At 37.5% G+C, this 17,371-nt stretch overlaps 1 pseudogene; it reads right to left on the bottom strand.

Moving 5' to 3' along the window:
- Positions 1-1,721: 1,721 nt before the first annotated feature.
- LOC120080962 (protein PUTATIVE RECOMBINATION INITIATION DEFECT 1-like) lies at positions 1,722-12,255 on the bottom strand (annotated as a pseudogene).
- Between the last annotated feature and the right edge of the window lie 5,116 nt (positions 12,256-17,371).

Raw genomic sequence — 17,371 nt, forward strand, 5'->3', positions numbered from 1 at the left:
TGCGATCATGCAACACTCATACAATAGTAAACCACCTCCCGGTGTGAATGCTACGGCTTCTAATGCTAGAACGCATGCGATATACGTGCAGAAGTGTTATAGGGCCTACACATAAGTCTCTAATTCTTGTTTATGCGATGATACACAAATAAGGTGACTGTGTATCATCATACCTATTCCTAGGGTGCATATGATGCAGTGTTGACAAACAGAGCTTATCTCTAAGATCCTCATTCTTGCCTATGCATTCCAATCCGCTCTCCCGAGTCTTAGATTTGTGTTTTAGACTACTCTCCCAAGTATGCCTAAATGATGAATGAAGTGCTCATAGGACAAGGTAACCACATGAACTTTGCTGACCTATGATTGTTACTATCCCTAGTGAACAATGCATACATTGCTTAATGCAACCCACCACTTACCCTCTTGAGCAGTTGGTTGTTGCTGAATTTACTCATAGACAAGTAATGTGTTAGCCTATAGACAGGTGTTGCAACAATTTCACACTAAGAAAATAAGATTAGTCACACACTCGCACAACGCACACCTCTCGGTGGGTTGCTACATGCTTCATATCCGTAATCCACATGACTAAGTATGCGATACCCAAACAATCCCACTAAGTGTTGCAATGAAAGTAAAGATGTTAAGCAAGAAGATGGAGATGGAGTCGAAGGAAACAAAGAACTTCATTGAAAACAAATTGTATTAATTCCTTAAGCACAAAGGCTTGCTTCCAGCGAATGTGCGTTAAGGCTAACAGTGTTGCCATGGATGGGTGAAGGAGCTGACTCTCTCGAGATCTAGCTCTGTCGAAGGTTCCGATCGTCACTCGAAATGGATGAAGAAGGTGAAGAACTCTCAGCCATCTTCTCACGCAATTTGTCTGGATCACGGGGAAAATCCTCGGTTTGAGGGATAATCTCTGGATAACCTGAATTTCAGCTCATGGCTTATATTTATAAGTTTGGGTCGCCGACAGCATTAATTGGACTGCTCTGAGTCTGACGTTTGGTGTGTTAGTCCTTTTCTGAACCTCTGCCACTAACGACGTGGTAGGTGAAATGTCAGCATAAGCTTTGGATTTTCTCGAGGTAGATGCATTGATGCGTTTATTCCACCTACTTTGCGTTGATCCCATTAGCTTGCGTTGTCACGCAGCCACAATAATTCAATGACCACATTCACTTAATACCGCAACTCTACATGATGACCGCAATCGCTTGACGAGCGCAACTCCCATGTGATGGATGCATACGGCTGATTACCGCAACATCCATGCGTTGATCGACGCGTTCGACTTTGCGATGAAGTGTTTCTTCATATGCGGTCATCTATGCGGTAGTCTAGTTTCCACGTTTGCGTTCATTTCCTGCATTAGCTACAAAAATAGAACATTGAATGCATAATAAATGCAAAATAACGGGTTAGCTGAGATTCATCATGCTGATCAACGCAAGCTCACTTTCTCGTAAATTCCTATCATGATTGCCTCATATTCTGCCTAACAACCTTCATCATTCTAAGTAAAAGGCCTAAGATGACATACATTTCTGCATGTCATCACACCCCCAAACTTAAAATCATGCTTGTCTTTAAACATGCGTTATACTCAAGAAATTCTAACTCACCTTCATGCTTTCTTTTGCGATGGCCAGCTTCTCAGAATATAACTCACCTTCATGCTTTCTTTTGCGATGACCAGCTTCTCAGAATATAATTTACACACACCTTTGACCCGTCATTGCAAGCCAACCTGCATCATCGGAAAGCATTCCAGAATTCCCTAATTTCAAAACGCTGAAAACCAACAGTAAGGCATCGTTAAATGTCTGTTTAGAGTATGAGTTTTTAGTATCATAAAAGAGGAGCTTTATTGCATTTCCTATGCCATGCACATGTAATTGATCTGCAGAACTTGGAAAGATATTCACGATAGTTGACACAAAATTCACCACCAAAATGATATGATGTTCGACACCTTCCTCAACCAATTGTTCCAACAAGTGAATTCGAATGATTCCCATATAATTTTCTCCTTCGGCAATTAATTCGGCAATTTCTTGTGCACCAATAAACTAATTGTGGACAGTGGTGGTACCAGTCCCATTTGGGCCAAGGATTTGGCATATTTTCAAAACCTGATAACATAATGGATTTCTGATTTTCTCTTGCTTAAACAACCATACTAATGAAGATCTATGAATCCTTGAAGAATGCATATCCCATTCACTTTCAGTCACCAATTGGAACGGTATTCTCTCGACTTCTGAACTGTAGGAAGTCTGGCGACTAGCATCAGCAACAGACCTATAAAACCATATATATTCACCACTTGTGTGACTATAAATGGGTCATGGTATCCACATAGTAAGCCACTTTTGTTGACAAGAATGTACTGTTCTAGAGATGCTAAAAACATCTTCTCATCAGCAAGTCTGGCAAAGAGGTATTCATGTGGTGAGTACATAGACAATAAATATATACCAAAAAGAGGATATAAGAAAGAAGAAACAAAAGTGTTTTACCTATCATCATGTAATGAACTTGCATATAGTAACAACAAAACAGCGGACGGACAAGAAGAAAGATCCGAGCCATTGGAGCTTTTCTGTCCGAGTAGAAATAGTAAATCAACTGGATCAAATGGCAAAAATGATACAGGTTCTCTAATGCATTGTGGAATCATTTCCAAAGATGACATTCACCAGAGAACTGAGCATTAGATACAATCTCCATTTCATCTTTTCATAAGGAAATGAGCCTAGACATCTAAAAGAGAAACTCAACCAACAAGCAGATAAAAGTGTGTTTGCAAAATCTATGGTCCTGATGTCAGGATTTTGGAGAAAAATCGAATGAAAAGTTTCCAATACCCCCAAAACAAGTTCCTCTTCAGTTACATTGATAGTTGCTAAAAGCCAAGGTAGTAAATGTGTTGTACATACATCAAGAGCATATTTTTTCATTTCTTTAGTGACAGAGTCGTCCATGACAATATTGACTTGATTATATATATAGAACTCCTTGAGAAGGTATAAAGAATGTAAAAGTTGACTTGGTTGTGTTTCGAATGTATTGAGACAAAATAAAACTACATGTTCTAATACTTCTTGAATTGATGTTGCTAGATGTGGCACCCTATAAGATGGAGACTTCATAATCGTGACCAGGATTGCACAGGTTGTTGCAAATGTGTCTGGATGTATGCCCATCTCCCCAGTCACATTCTTATGGAGCATACTCGTCAAAATACGAACTAGTTCTTCAATGTGAGATACAACCACTACTCCAGGACACTGAGAAATACATTTCAAAACGAGACCAAGTGTTTGGTTTTGAATTGGATGGAAAGGAACTTCAGCAACATGACGCAACACTAGAATTAATGTTACAAATCCGACCGCAAGCCTTTGATTGAAGGGCAATTCAGCTCTTGAAAGAAGATCAAGGGCCTGAAGACAAGCACTTGCTAAGGGATCTTTACCTTCAGCAATATGCAAAGGCATATGTTCTATTATGAAAAAAGAATGTGTAGTTTTCATGTATTTAATAGCACAAAAATAGCTAGATATCTATGACCTTGACTAGTTTTCATGTATTTACCAGCACAAAAATAGCTAGATATCTACGACCTTACTTGAACAGGAACTGTTTTATAGGTTGTATATACGTGTCCTTGAGTTCTAAAAAAAAAATAGCTAGATATCTTTATCTCTGACAGATTATGCTTGTTCAAGAATTTTCAAGACTACAATTAGGATTTGTTTCATAGGTTGTACATCTGTGTCCTTTCGATCTAAAAAAATAGCAAGATATCTTCATCTCTGATAGATTATGCTTGTTCAAGAATTTTTCAGGACTACGATTGCTCACCTGAAAATCGTTATATCTCAAATACATAATCCACTATATTTTCTTCAATCAATAGTTGGTTTGGCTTGATGGAAGTGCCCTTTGAGGATAAATAACGAATTATTAGCTCCAGAGTGTTAAGTTGGTGATCTTTGTTTGACGAAAGCAGAGGACCTTTGATAGCCTTAGCAAACAAAATATTCAAAGGGAGTTTATCTCCTTCCTTCTCATTAAACTTTGAATAGTATTCATGTTCACTCCCCTAGAGCCCTCTTTAAGCTAGAACAATTAGAATTACTACAAAAACAAATCAATACACATCAGATAAAAGAAGATGAGAAATGAGAAACTTGGCTTCATCTGTATGCAAATGCAAACATTGAAAAGTATCACCCCAACTCATGCACCACCAACTATAAATTATAAACCAGAAAGAAGATTTAGCCATCTTGTTCGGTCTAGGAAACAAAAAAAAGTGGTTTTGAAGAAGTTGACAAACCTACATTGTTCAATGGCATCATCATTTTGAGTCTTCATGAGCGTGTCTAGAGATAAGAACAGAAGTTCTGGGCAAAATGCAGAGAGAATATCATTTTCAGTGTTATGGTTAGATGCATATTGAATTGTGGACAATTTATATAGAACAAAGAGGATCTCTCCCCATATCTCCTTGCTGCATATGAAGAGTAATTTAGAACTTGTCAGAAAAAATGCATATGCGTAGTACAAAATAATTTGCTTCTTTCAAATTATTCATTTTATCACCTTGGTAATTCAAGGCCTGACACGAGATTTGACACGAGGCCATCGTTGTTCTTAATTTGGCCATGGAATTTTTTTGTCCAATAATTTAGAAGCATTCCATAACAATGAAGATAAAAGGAGCAAATGAAAAAAAAAATCACACTTTTGACAACGAAATGCGCACGAATCTAGAACAGTAGAACAAACAAGATTACCATATACACCTGACGACGGCTCCAAGACAACGAGCCAAAAGAAAGCCGATCCGAAACTCTGGCGATAAAGTCATCGCAAAGAGATCCATCACCGTCAACTTCAGTAACATCACAGAGGTGACGAACAAGATCAACGACTTAGCGAGTAATGGCATCATCGTCGAAGGAGTAGAGTGCGGCGACGAAGGGAGCGACAATGAAGTGAGAACAGAAAGTGAGGAAGATCTGGAGGAATGGAGGCTGAGAAGAAGCCTGGGAGAACTGGGATAGTGCGTAAGAGACGTGAACTGTGGGAGAGAGGGGATTGGAGATGAGATTGGAGAAGCAGAGAAGGCAACTGGTTCCTCCTTCCTCCGTATGGAGGTAGAGCGATGATCGGTGGCCATGGGAACATGATTTTGGAGGAATGGATTGATCGTCTTTTTCCTGCGCTGATTCGGAGTCTGGATGACTGTACAACATCTCTCGGAGTAGGGTTTCAAAATTTTGGCCCTGTAACAAAACACTCTCCAGCTGGAAATAATGTATATTTTTATTTTTTAAAATATTTATTTAAAAAAAAAATTGGTATGGTAAAGAGTTGGAAATTATGTGCGCACTTAATCATTGCTCTTTGGATTTTTGACATGGCGGACATTGAATTCATATTCTATACTCTTATTCTTCTTTACTAAAAAAGAAAAAAAAAGTCATATTCTCTCTAGTTGAATTCAAAATTAATATAGGTTAAATTGCAAATTTTTCTCCCTAGTATTTATTTTAAAACTTAGAATTTAGTCTCTATGATTTGACAAAATCTCATGAATGTTTATTGTTGGTTATTTTTGTTTGACAATTATACTTTTTTGTAACTTAAAAAAGTATAATTGTTGGTTATTTTTGTTTACTCAACATTTTGTTCAAACATTTGATTACACACATACTTTCTTGAAATTTCAACACTCAATTGATATGTCAACTTAAAACTTCACATATATTTTCTAATTTTCTGCTTGTAATAATTGTAGTTGGGATAGATAAAATAATCTTGTTTCATACAAACAACAAAATTACAATATATTTTTACAATAGTGAAATGTATACTCGAAATATGTAAAAAAAAAAATAACTAAGTCATCAAGAAGTTTAAAATTTGATATGGCATCTTATGTCGAACTTTAGGTTAGTGTTTATTATACATGTATGTTAATTGATTTAAAGCATTTGTGTGTTCCACTCTTCATAAGCATGGCATAGAAAATTTTAACAACATTGGGTCCAGAATTGAGAATGCCTGTTTGGAAAAAAAAAATGCATCTATTTGTCTTCATCTAAATTTTATTAAAGTATAAATGTAAATGTATTATCTACATTTTTCATATGAAATATGGAATATCACTTTTTTTTTTTAGCTATGTTTATATTATGGGGTTAAAAAAAAATAATAAATCCTAATGTTCTTTTTTAAACATGTCATTTGATTTTTTTAACATAAAAAAATGAATTAGGACTTACTTGGATTGCTTAGAAAAAATATTATTCAACAAGTCATTTTTTATTTTCTCGTGCATTTGTTACATTTTCCTAAAAGTATTTTTTATACATAAGTTTGTTTGGTTTGACAGATGCTTATAAAGTAATTAATGTCAAATTATTATAAAAATTACTATTAAATACTATGAATTTGAATTTTAAATTTGTATTTAAAAACAAATTCATTGTCCAATGATAGAGAGAGATTTACTGTTGCCTACAAACCTCTACTAATCAATTAAATTTATAAACTACCGAAAGTATACTCCTATTACTACGTTGGCATAGCAACAGTGGTAAGTCCGGATCGATCTGCAAGAAAGTGCTAGTATGAGCTTTACGTTAAGCTAATTAACTAATTAAAGTGGAAAATTTGAGAGGGAGTTTGGTGTGTGGATAGAGATAAGTGTGCAAGAAAAATAAAGGCAATGGGTCAATGTAACATAGGATTGGGTTTATCTAGTTTCGAGAGCAAATATAATTTCAATCATCGATTTATGCTAATTAAATATGCATTCGATTTATGAGTGCACAACGACCCACTTAGACCTTACTCAACGATGCTACAGGCAACCAAATCGTTTGATAACTAAGTAAGCGCTCTAATTAACAATTAAAGCCTTAAGCCAAGTCCTAATTAAACTACACGTCCCTAAGTCTATTGGATTCGATAACGTCCATATAGAAATAAGAATATACGCATTAAGATTAAGAGTTCCATTGTTTTGATTAAGCAATTGGGTAGCATAAACGATAAATCAATTTTATCTTAGAAGCTAGTTAATACATGCATTCTAGGTTAGCCATAAAATATATTATTAACTAATTGCTACTTAGGTGATTGGGCTAGACATTCAAGGGAAAACGTGAAAAAGCTACAAATCGATTAGCATGGGCAATACGCATTCATGAAGGAATAGCCACACAAAAATATGCATTTAGAAATTAAAATGGATTCAGAGAAAGCATAAAATCAGCATAAATTCAATCCAATCCACAAAAATCTAAAGAAATTCACCAAGGATTCTTGCTTCCAAAACTAAATAGAAATTACCTCTATCCATGCACAAACCAAAGAGGAGAGATCCAATCCGTAAGCTGCAATCCAAAAGAAATTTAAAATCTAACCTAAAGATGGTAGAAAAGATGAAGAAGAAGAATTTTAGTATCTCATCGATGTCCATGACTTCCTACCTAAAAAGAAAACCTTAAAATTTGAATAGATTATATATAATATCCCTCAACGTAGCGGCGCTGAGACCTTAATAGGAGTGTAAACCTCGAGCGTCGCACGCACAACGCTCTAGCCTTTCATCAAAATTTGAGGCACCGTGACACTCTCGCCAATGTGTGCTTCTGCCTTCAAACGTAATGCACAACTCCACACATGGCATTGATGCATTGGCCCTAGGGTTAAAATCGTAATTGCATGTCCTTGCTACTTCAGATGTTCGATTTCACTTTTGATAGTTTCAACTAACCCCAAGTGGTCAGTAACACTCTGAAATGCATTATTTGCTCGAATTCCCACAAGAATAGACATTTAATCATATAAAACATAACAAGCAACCTTGGTTAATGACATATAAATGACTATTCAAGAGTCGTCACCTGAGTTTTTTTAGTATATGATTGATTGAATTGGACGTTATAGTTAGTTGTTGGAGATGATCGAAGGACTTGGTGGTCGAAGTTCATCGTCGAAAGTGATTGCTAGAGTTGTTTATTGATGGTAGTTGTGCACAAAGTTTGAAATATCGGTGTCCCAATTTTATGTAAATATCGAGATCGATGGAAATTTTAGACAACTTCATGGAATTAATGGAGATTAATGGAAATCCTTTTTTTTTATGTCTATATAAGCTCATCCCTTTTCAATATTCTAATTCTCAAATCTTACTTTTCCAATATTTTAATTGTCGATCATTCTCAAGATCAAGCAATAGACTTATAAAAGATCAGTGATTTAATGCAATTTCTTATTTTTTAAATACTTTTGTAGATCTTTCTATTTTTGTAATTATTGTAAATACTACTGATCCTTGGGTATATTGAAGAGGGTGGAGAAGAAGACCACTGTGATTCAAACATATTGAAAAGGATGGAGCAGAACACTATTGCTCTAAAGATTCAAGCAATTTAGTGGTTTTTAAAGTTTTTTTGTTTGTTTCATTTTTCAATTGTATAAATGTAAATGCACACCGATGAGTTTAGTTTAGTTATTGTACTTCTTTTGTTCTTTTTTCAATGTTGTTGTAAATACATATCCATTAATATGTGATTCATATACACAAGGCAAATGATAATTTTGGTTTTTCATCTTTATAAAAAAACAATATTTTGTTTTAGATAAAGTTTGAAAGTAAGAAATACCATTAGAAATCTGCAAATGAAAATAAAATTTTAGAATTTCTCAAATAGAAAAAATTAAAATTTGAAAATATGATGTTCAAATCATCCAAACATATTTTTTTTTTTAAAAAAATAAGCAACAGAAAAATATTACACCATTTTAAAAAAATTGTTATAGGTAATTTTGGATTAGTAGAAAGATTATGATAAAAGTATACCCATAAGAGTTACCTAATCTAAAAAACGGACCTGAGATTAACAGTAAATAAGCCTAGGTGAGTTCCATACAAATAGGAAAAGAGCAATTGGACCGCAAGGCCAATTGGCCCTCCTCGCCCTTGGAGGTCGAGGCCAGGACCAACAAAACCTTTGCGGCAGTTGGCTCACCTTGGCCTTAGAGGTCAAGGTCAAGGCCAGCGAAGCCTTCGTAGTAGTTGGCCTGCCTTGGCCTCGAAGGCCTGCAAATCCTTCAAATGAGGCCAATCTGCAATTGGCCCTTATTTCTAGAACCTCCCTAGTGCCTCAATCCAACCCTTGAGTATCTGGTTTTGAAATGGGTAAAGGAAATAGAATTTTACCTAAAAGGATAAGAAAGACCCCTGATAAAACTCCATTATAAATAAAGTATGACAACCCAACATTAGAGATGATAACATTTTTTGCAAGTCCCCCACCCGATTCCCGATTTGACCGGGTATAGGGGTGAAACCAAGGTTTTAAATCAAATTTCCAGTTAGTGACGGGGGAAGGGATCCCGTCCCAATTTTTTTTAATTGTTTATTTATATATATAAATACTAAAACACAAAACTATTGTTTTGTGTGTTTTTTTATTAAGTTTATAATAAAAAGCATGAAAACTAATTTGTAATGTATGCTTAACTAAAATTTTTATAGTAGGTTGAGGTTTTTTTTTTTTTTTAATTCTTTGTAATATGTATTTTCCCAAATGTATTAATATTTCAATTTCTCAATTGATTACGAGTTAGATCTTGATTATTTCATTGTGTTAGGGCTTTTAACCCTACAATTGGTATAAGAACCAACTCGTATAATTAATTTAGAAATTTCAAAATTAGCATTGATTTGGTTGGTTGAATTGCATTGTGTGGTTTGCGAATGAATGTTTATGGTAAATTTTGCCCTTAGATTACATGTTTGATTTGATTAATTTGTAAAGGACCCTGCGTTTTTGGGCATTTTATCATATAATTCGAGTCTTTTGTAAGACCATGTTTAGAATTAGGGTTGTAAACAATGAAGATCGAGACCAATTTTGACAAAAAAGGAAGAACATTCGACGATGTGCCTAGAATCACTTTCTGATGTCGCAGCATTGTAATGCTACGACATGTGTTATGCAAGGGTTTGTGTTGTACGCGGTTCAGGGTGGTCCAATCTGATTCAGCTGGTTCAAGATGGTTTGATCGGTTTTGTACTGGAATGGCTTGGTTCGTTGTTTTAGGGTCCGATTTGAAGTAGTTGGAGTCGATTTAGGTTGGTCTAGGTTGATTCTAATGTGGAAGAATCTATTTTAGGATAAAGTTTACAAAAATATTATAATTTATTGCTTTATTTTATCCTAGGGGCCAAATTACCAATTCATTTGCTATTTAAATACTTTATGGATGTCATTTAGATAAATCTCACCATAGGTCAAGCATGTTCACGCATTTTAATATATTATAAGGGTTATAATGTATGGTATTAATGCATGATATATATCATTTCATGAGTTATTGAATATATTTTGAAATGTTAAATATAAGAAATTGGAAAAGCATGATGCATGACATTACTTAGGTATTATAAATGATTAGATCTATTAATGTTGTATGTATGCTTTGTTGATTTTCATGAATTGTTTAATATAAGTGTTATATTAATAAAGTTGAAAATCAATTTGCATTGAGCATGACACGTTCATAGCTTAATATAGTTGTTATATTAATGTCATGAACGTGTGTAAAATGATTTTCTTATTAATTAGAATGTGATAGTTAATTAATTAAACCATAGAAAGCATGAATATAAGGCCAATAATTTTTTTCTATAGTTATAAAATTAATATTTAGTAACCGTCAACATATAATGAAGAGTTACATGCAAACTTAGGATCTTAGGGAATTGAATTTTTTTTTTTTTTAATAAAATGTCTAAAATAAATTTAGAACTTATATCATTGATTCTAATAATCATAATTAAGTGTTTTTTTAATGGATTTAAAATATGACTGAGCAGGTTCCTTTCACAACTAAATCTTATCAGGTTGGGATTGTTTTGGAATTTTCCTTGCGTTGACATTGGACCATTGTATGATTTTTTTTCTTTTTCTTTTTTTTTTTAAATTTTTATTTTGATGATAATGAACACATTTTTCTAATGACTGCATCTACTTGATCGCATCTGCTCAAACCTTCCCCACCCCTAAATTTAGAGATGCGCAAGGTCCGTATTGCGTTGTTTGGACAGAATAGACAAACACTTAGTCAAAATGTTAAAAAGAAGGTTTGAGCAGAATTTTGAAGGATAAAAGGTAAAGTAGTGCTATTGCTACGAATTAACTAAGTGTTAGTCAGAAAATACAAAGTGTGGGAAATGTTACTAAGTGTATACATATAAGTCATCATGGCAGCGCAATAAATAACGCTAAATAAAAGATAACAAACATTGCAATAAATGACAAAAGACGATAAAGAAGAGGCTAACGCATACAGAAAGAATTGTTACTTAGTTGTATTAAAAATTAACCAAGTATACGAAAAATTACAAATAACGCAATACAAAATTTTAAGCATGTACAAAGAATCAAGTAATTAGCTTCTATACATAGAAAAATAATGAATTGAAATTAAAAATAAAAGAATGACCACAATAAAAAAATTGTAAAGTTATTGAGGAGGAGGAGGTTCAGGTGGAGGATTTTGATGAGGTACGCGATGAGCTTCTTGGATGCAGATGTTGCTGGAGATGCAGAGGCACAATGGGAACATGAAGATATGCTGTCAAGAAGTTGAAATATTCATGGTTGCGCTCCGCTACTTACCTTTGGTTCAGGTGTATCGTATAAATGTTGCGTTGAATATTGATCAACACCTGCCTTGTCATAGCAATGCTGCGTTGCAATTCTGCTTATCGTTCGTATACTTCAGTCATGCGCTGGCAGAAGAGTTTATTTTGATGGGAGAGAAGGGAACGCATATTTGCAAGTTCAGCGACTAAGGTGGCAATGGTGGGTTGTGCCTGCGATGTTTCGCCATCATCGTTTTGGGGTTGGGCAGAAATGCCTTCACCCAAATCGCTGGGTCATCAACATGCGGCGGTGGAAGGGAAAATTGCGGTGAGGATGGAGCTACTGGATATGCAGTTGGAGAATCAGGGGCAAGAAGAAGGTTGGTAAAATGTTCAGGGAGTAAGGAAGAAGGTTCTGCAGGAGGGCTTGGAAGGCGGATGATCAAAGGCAAAGGGTCCAAGGGTTTAGGATCTTGCAGTGATGGCTCTTGGACTTTTTCCTTTCCTTTGTCAACCTTACGCTGTTTCTTTGGTTTCGACTGCTGCGGCGCATTTAAATCGATCATGAGCCTTTTAGGTGTTCAGGGTAATGTGGGGAATCTTTTAGAAGCATTCTCAAAATCTTGACGTTGATAAGGGAGTACTTCCGGCATTGGTTCCTCTTCAATACCCACACCTAGTGAGAGGTATAGGTTTGAGACTGTCCAAAGAAAGAAATATTGGCCTCTTATGTGCCCCACAAAACCTCGAATTTGTCTTGCGATCAACTGGCCTACATCTATTGGAATGTTGCGAGCAATGTAGTATGTGACCATGACTCTATCCCTTGAAATTGTTTTGTCATGTGAAGTCGGGATGAGTCGCCGTTTCACCAAATAAACCCAAAGTCATGCCTCTGGAAGCAATGTCTTGGATGCAAGGGTTCTGATGCCTTTTAAGGAAACTGACCACTGAGTGCCCGGTTGCGTTAATACCTTCAGTTTATCCTCCATCTGCTCTTTTGTGGGATCATCAATGATTTTATTACCCGACGCATCCGGGATGTTCTTCATTAGATATAATTCATTGATGTCCTTTGCGCTGAAAGGTACCACTTCCCCTTTCATGGTCACCCCATCTTTGGTGTCATGGAGCCGTCCATTATAGAAGTCTCGCACTACCGTTGGGATGACGATGGATGGATATTGGCAAAATGTTTCCCATCCATGTTCCAATACAACACTTGTGATCACGTCCGGTAGTGGCGTTGGCGTAGGGAAGAATCCCATCTTCATCATCATATCATCATTCTCTTTCTTCTTTGATGGTCGTCCCTTAGCCAACGCAGGCTCACTACTTTCCGCTACTACTTTTCCCTTCTCTTTAATCAACGCAAGGCGGGATCTTTGTTTTTGTTTCCTTTCCCTTTCCTTGCGTTGTTCTTCTTTCTCCCACTCAACAATTTCTTTACCCTTCTTTTCTCGAATGCACTGATCATTTGCTCAGCGCCTCTTCTCCTTCTCAACCTTCTCCTTCTTTTATTCTTCCTCTTCTTCTCTCATTTCTTTTTCAAATTCTCTTTTAAATTTCTCTGAGGCCAACAAAATGCGCTGTTCTTCCTCGAGCCTTATCCTTTCCTCTTCTACCAATATTGTGTTATTGCGGTGCACCTCCTCATCTTGTAATTGTCTTCTTCGACTACCTTCTGCGATGATTTGTTGTGCCCGCAACATCTTCTCTTGCTTTTCTTCCTCCTCTCTTCTTATCCTCTCCTTTTCCTCTACTGCACTTTGTAAAATTGTTGGGTCAGTTGTTGACCCTTGCGGTGCATTCTCCTTGCGACGCCGCATCAAAGGGGTAATGTCTAAATCTTCTCCATCATCAGTTGCAACCGGTCTTACTTGCGTTATTTCCCCCTCGGGTTGCACTGATTCTCGCAGTTGTGCTGACTCCCCCTTATCCACCCTTGTGGAGGTGGATTCTCCGTCAATTTCTAGGCCATCAGCCCTCTTTCTCCTCCCTTCCTCCTTCTTCAGACGCTTCTCCTCCCGCCTGTGTTCCCTCTTCTCACTCGTCCTCCTTCCCTTCTTGATTGGATGGGCTTCCTCATCTCCTTCAACCTATTTCTCTTTGATCTTCTTCTTCTTCTCTTCACCCACTTCAGGCTGCTTCTCCGCCACCGCTCCCTCCAAAGTGACCTTGATGGGTCCCTCATAGGACTCTGCTTGAACAGTTTCCTTAGGATCCGAAACGGCCAGGGCGCTCCTTCTCGAAGCTTCCTCCATCTCCTCCTCTGAAGGTAGTGGCTGATTAACAACCCCTGCTTCGGGCAACCCTCCTTCCTTCTCCATGTTACTCAAAATACTCCCGAACACTTCTCTGTCGTCTCTTTTTTTTCTTTAGAAGACAATGTTGGGAGTGGGGCACTCTCCATGCTCTGCCCTTCCCTAATGCGGAGTGGTCCGACTGCTACAGGCTATCATCGAGGTTTTCTGACGATTCGAGGGATGGTTTGTGGCTGGGCGGCGAGACGACAGTTTGCTGCAAGGATTGTCGCCTCTCTTACAGTGATTTTGGCTTGCGAGGGTGATGAGGGTAAAGAAGATGGATGGGAAGACTGGTCGGCCATGGATGAACTGAGTAAGAAAGCTGAGAAATACTTAGGGTTGTAAGAAGAGAGTAAGTCTGGGTATGCAGAGCTGCTAGGGTTTCTATTTGCAAAAGATTCAAATAGGCTCTCAAACGGAGGAAGTAGGAATTTATAGGTTGGGCCTTGATGGGCCCAACGCAAATTCCACAGTGGCAGGCCTCGAGGTACTCAAATAGCCTACCGCCACACTCCTCACATTTATGAGTCCACAGAGAAGTACGTCCTTTCATCTGCGAAATCATCATTTCCTTGGAAGCCTAAACGATTGGACTACTCTATTTGCAAAAAGAATTTATCTTTGGTGTTTTATTCGGAATGGCGCAAGGTTAAGAATCAACGCAATACTTCCATCAACGCAAATGCATCTTTGCAGAAGACGGGCAACAACGCATGTATCAGCGCAACACACCCTTCGACTCAACACATTTCTGGAGGACGGGTGTACTGTATTTCTACTGGCGCAACACTACCTCAACATAGTGCGTTTTCGCTAAGGACGGACGAAAAATACATACGTGCGCAACACACCCCTCAGCGCAATGCATTTGGGTTGGATGAACGCAAAGTGTCTCTTGTTAGCACAAGATGCACCCATCATCGCAATGCATACTGGATGTTGATTGTTATTATTATTATTATTATTTTCATCAACGTAAGCCACAAGGACTTTGCGGTAATAATTCTCTTATTAAACAATCATTCACCAAAATTTAAGAATAACACATTTAATACAGAAAAGTAAGAAAATTAAAGAAAGCATGGAAATTAACGCAAGTGAATTAAATGAGAGATAATTTCATAAACAATAAAAGCAAATCTAAGGATTAAATAACAAGATTCATAAAGCAATAACGAAGGTGATTAAGAAAGCATTTAAACATAGAATTTAGAGATATGGACCGGAAGACAATTTTCCATGAAGAACGCAATCCACACCTCCGCAGGCGGTCAAGCTTGCCTGCACAATGTCGTCAAGGAAATTCCTTCCCGTGAGACCTGGGGCTTTAGAATTGCTTGGCAGCGTTCCAGGTGTTCTATTGCGTAGTTCGACTACCAGTTGCCCAACTTGGACCTCCAAGTTTCTGATTGAAGACGCCTACGATTGCATTACAACATCGTTTTTCTCAATATATTGCTTGAGCAAGGACTCCAATGAATTTCAGAGGTGTTTAAGGAGGATGGTTGGTGTTGCGGTTGTCTCTGTTGACCTTGATTCTGGTTTTAGTGAAAAGGTGGAGGGTTTCCTCGATTCCCGGAGTTGCTATTCTGATGATTACTCGGCCCACCTTGGTTATGATTTCCTCCCCAACCGAAGTTGGAGTGATTCCTCCAACTAGGATTATAAGTGTTGCTGTACGGATTATTCTGGATAGCACACACTTGCTGCGGGTTTGATGGGCACATTTGCACCGCATGGCCCCCTCCACATTGGACGCAACTTATTGCGGCCACTTGTGCCGGTGCATTGTATTGCTCTGATCCTTGGGAGAGGGCACCTTGATTAAATGGATTCTAGAAGAGAGGTCACCGTGGCCATCTGGGCAGCCAAAGTTGTCATTGTATCTGCAGGTACAATGGCATTATCATTTCTTCTTCTCTCGGAGCCTCTTTCTCCGTACCCGTCATCTATCCAGTCATCCATATTTTGCAAGATGCGGTCAAGGATGACCTTGGCTTCAATGTATGTTTTATCCATACGTCCCCCCGCAGCAGAGGCATTAGTAACAACTTGCATTGATCTGTTCAGGCCGTTGTAAAACGTTTCCATCAGAACGCAATCGGGTATCCCGATATGCGAACAATTCTTCACCAATCTTTTAAATCGCACCCAGGCGGTACTTAGGGTCTCGTTATCCATCTACTCGAAGTTTAACACACATTCTTTCGTCTTCTTGCGTTGACTGCTGGAGGGAAGAACTTCTTCATAACCGTTCCACCAACTGATCCCAGGAAGTTATTTCATTTGGCTCCAATGAATGAGCCCACCTCTTAGCCTCATCCCTCAAGGTGTATGGGAAGAGGTAAAGTTTGATACCTTCTGAGGTTACGCCAGGGATGGAGAAATTACCGCACATCTCGACAAAACTGGTCAGATGGGCATATAGGTCCTCACTTTGTAGACCACCAAACTGCCCCATATTCTGAATCATTTGGAGCATGACCGGCTTAATCTCGAAACATGCGTTCTCCTCAACTATTGGATGTGAAATTCCAGGCGAGAAATCATAAAGATTGGGCGCCGCATATTTCCTCATTGGGATGTTGCGGTCAGCGGCAAGAAAAACAAGATCTTGCGCTGGCCGGTTTACCCCTAGATTTACTTCGAGTGCCTCATTGTTATTGTTGTTGTTTTCTGCCATGCTGGCTTTCTTTTGCCTCGCTCTTTTCTAGTGTGCCCTTGCGCGAAATGTACGCTCGATCTCTGGGTCAACTTCGAATTATGGATCAGTTTCAGTACTCATAAACTGTCAGTCTGTTCTTCGCGTTAAACAGACAGTATAAGATCTGTCCTGCAAAATACCATAAAAGTACTGAACACTAATCGTTACCAATCCCCAACAATGACGCCATAAACTTCGTACGCTAAAGATTTATCTTACAGCATGTGAACAAATATGAATGAATGAATGAATCTTGCAAGCTTATGTTGCCATAAACTTGATGACATAGAAATGGAATGTAGATGGAATGTTATGCTGTGTTATCGCTTATGCACACTACTTCTAAATAGGCGTTGTTAATGATAGGCTTGTAGTATGCGATAGAGTAATGCGTGTCACAAGTTTCCTTGCACTGAAACAAGTATAATTCCAACGCAAGTTTCTCAGAATAATTTGAGGTCGAACACAGGGATTGTTTTCGTTAATGTTACTTTTGTGATACATACGACCGGTACAATTAATAAAGAATTAGTTTATACAAGAATATAAAGTGCGATGAAAATAAAATTGCGTTGCATTGAAAATAAAATCCTAAACTAATATGATACAAGATACAAAAAACATGATTCATAAAGAAAATGGATTATGGATGAATGGAAATAAACAGAAAGA

Source organism: Benincasa hispida, chromosome 7, assembly GCF_027475165.1.
Source record: "Benincasa hispida cultivar pf3 chromosome 7, pf3_genome.v1.1, whole genome shotgun sequence".
Lineage (NCBI taxonomy): Eukaryota > Viridiplantae > Streptophyta > Magnoliopsida > Cucurbitales > Cucurbitaceae > Benincasa > Benincasa hispida.